Genomic DNA, 3,335 nt, shown 5'->3' on the forward strand with positions numbered 1-3,335 from the left:
AGCGCAAACGTGAAAGAAGCCCCCATTTCCGGCTTTTTATTTTTATTCCCAATCAATCAAGTTTCATTTTCAAAATCGATTTTCACAGAGACCAGCTTATAAAATAATATATATAGATAGAATAATATCATTATTATAAATAATATTATATATAGAATAAAAGTTGGACAATATGACAATATTCATCCTTATGATAAATTACGTCAGCACTGAAAATCACTTAATAACTGCGTGTTTGGTTTTACGAAGAGAATTCAGTCAGTCCTGTTTAAGTGGATTGCAGTGCAGCACAGTGCACGCTGAATACAAGTGTGATTAGACTCATAGTTTATGATAAACAAATGTTTACCATATCATCTTAAAAAAACTTCTTGATATAACATTTTGGAATATCACCTATTTATTATGTAACTACTGATTGAAATGGACAAAAACACGCATTATGAATGATATTTATGATTACAAAAAATGTCATTTAATTGAACAAATTGTATTTTTCACACAGTTTATTCCTTTTTTGGGAATAAATTCATTTATTCATTCATTTGCTAAAATGAGGATTTGAGCAATTTTGAGCAATTTAAACATAAAGGACAATATTAGGAAGGGAACACACACACACACACACACACACACACACACACACACACACACACACACACACATATATATATATGTTTTCATTTTTATATATGTTTATATATATATATGTATCGCTGTTGTTGAAACAAAACCTTGTATCTCCAAAATCCAAAATGGTAACTTTACAGGAGAAGGAAAAAGCCTACTTTACTTTTAATGTAAGTCAATGGAACCAGAATTTTCATTTTCAAGTCATTTTGGGCCGTTTCTTTTGGTCGATTCATCATGAATAAATTTAAAGGGCAACAGACACTTCCTAATTATGTGAAAAACAAAAAAAAAATATATAAGGTTTTGTTCTGACAGCAGCTCTCTCTCCCTCTCTCTCATATATATATATATATATAAAATGTATATATTCATTGCCAGCATGTCAGATACTTATGTCGTATCAGATTATCCTTTCTAACCTTCACCTAATTAATGATGCTGTTATATGATAGATGTGGCCTGTATAGGACAAATGAGTGAACTGAACTAAATACCATCTTAGCATAAGTGGTATGTATGAGTTAAATGCATAGTCGTGCTTTCTTTCTATAGGTGGTAAACTGTGCAGTCATTTGAAGGTTGACTCTAAACATTATCATTGCCGGAACTCATATCTCTAACATGGTAACTTTACAGAAGGGAAAAACACTCTTAACTTGTAGTAGATACTAACGTAAACATATTCTTCCTATTAATTTTGGACCATTTCTTTTGGTCCACTCATCAAGTCATTTTAACACAATGCGACAGCGATGATGTGCTGCAGTGTTCATACTGTTGCATTTGCCCACATCTGCATGTCAGTCTTCAAAAGACAGAGTGACGAGGTGCACCGAACACTTAAGCAATGCCTTTATTTGAGATGCAATTCCAACACAAACATGGTACATAGAAAAGTGAGTGTCTGCTTTTGAAAGTGCTTTAAAATCACTGCAATGACACATACGTTAACAGGGTAGACTCAGTGGAGACTACAATGCGACTAGTTAATGTATGAAAAAGGAATCATCTGAAAACCAGCCAGTAAGAAAACCTACTGACTGAACTCGGTGACCGTGTGAAACGGCCACAGCGATACCGATTAGTTACGCAGCTGCTGAATGAAATTCATTCTAAAGAAATCTGATGAAAAATAAGAGCAAATCATTGTGGAAGAAAAGCCAAGCATGCTAAAAATTACAGAGCGAATCGCCCAACAATGTGAATGCAATATGTCAAATGGCCTCTCTACATCAGCAGTATGGCAGTTTCACAGTATCACAGCAATAGAGATATTGCTCAGTTTGTACTGCACATTAAACAGAATTCATTAACAACCCAGAGGTGGGCTTGGTTTTACTGTCAAACTACACAACGCCTGCTGTATTCAGTATATTACGCAGTGCTTTGTAAAATACAGTACATACAACTACAGTTCACATCTATAAAACACAGATTCATGGTCAAATTCAATCAAACGAGGTGACGCTCTTAAGTGTATTTGATCCAGGTGAAAAACACTTGGTTAAATGGCAGCAAAAGCCACCAGTCAGGCCGTGAAATATTACGCAAATGTTGCTTCGTTGGTCATCATTCTGCTAAAACTACTACATCATGTTTCATTCAGTTGTCATACGTCTTTAAACTTCATCACGAAATCATAAGATTTGACTGAATTTGACCTTTTAACCTCATTGAGAAAATATAATATACACATGAAGACATAGTTTTTCTTCTGCAGCATAGATTCTTTACAAAACACCAAAATCAAACAGGACACATGCACGTTTTTTTTATTTAAGCGGTCATCTCATCGGAGAGGAAGTCGAATGCGTTTGCAACTGGCCTCTTAGAAAGCTGAGAGAGCTGAGACAAAGTTCAGGGCACATGGTAGTGTATATGTTTCAGGTGAGACGCCACAAAGACACTGAGAAATATCAATATGAGATACAGAGTAAAAGGCATTTGTACAGCGAGAAAGAGTGCAGAATACTGGCACTTAAAGGTGCAGTACGTAGGATTTTACACTTTAGGCCTAAAAGTCATTTCAAGTCAAATCATTAAATGACCATATCGTTTAAGTGGCAGGTCTCTAGAGCAGTTTAGCCAACGTCTCGTTCGACCTTGGTCACAAAAATGCTGTGAATGTGGTAAATAATAGTCACACCATGGACGCTCTGACTACACGGCAAAGCGTGACCGAGCCTCAAACTACGACACAAAAACTGTACCTTTACAGCACCAGTGGTGCACTGGGGGGGGGGGAAACGTTGGGTTGAACTTTGCACTTTTACTGACACTTGAGGTTCACATGGACTTAATGGAGAATTCAACTTTTTAGCATTACATAAATATCATAAGCATTTGAAGTGTCTATGGTTCATTTTTAAAAAGCTTATTTTAATGTACAGTAGACCACCATTCATTTATCTCGTTTCAAGTCAAATCAGCCATTAAGTACAAGTTATTTACATTTACAGTATTTGGCAGATGCTCTTATTCAGAGCAACTTACAATTTGATTATTTTTACACAGGCAGGCGAAGGTGGTGTTGGGAGTCTTGCCCAAGGACTCTTATTGGTATAGTGTAGGGTGTTTGCCCAGGTGGGGATTGAACCCCAGTCTACAGTGTAGAAGGCAGAGATGTTACCCACTACACTAACCAACCAACCAACCAACCAAGTTATTCATTTTCAGAAGATCTTCCCGAGATGGGTAGATAT

Source organism: Pygocentrus nattereri, chromosome 26 (genome assembly GCF_015220715.1).
Source record: "Pygocentrus nattereri isolate fPygNat1 chromosome 26, fPygNat1.pri, whole genome shotgun sequence".
NCBI classification, from domain to species: Eukaryota; Metazoa; Chordata; class Actinopteri; order Characiformes; family Serrasalmidae; genus Pygocentrus; species Pygocentrus nattereri.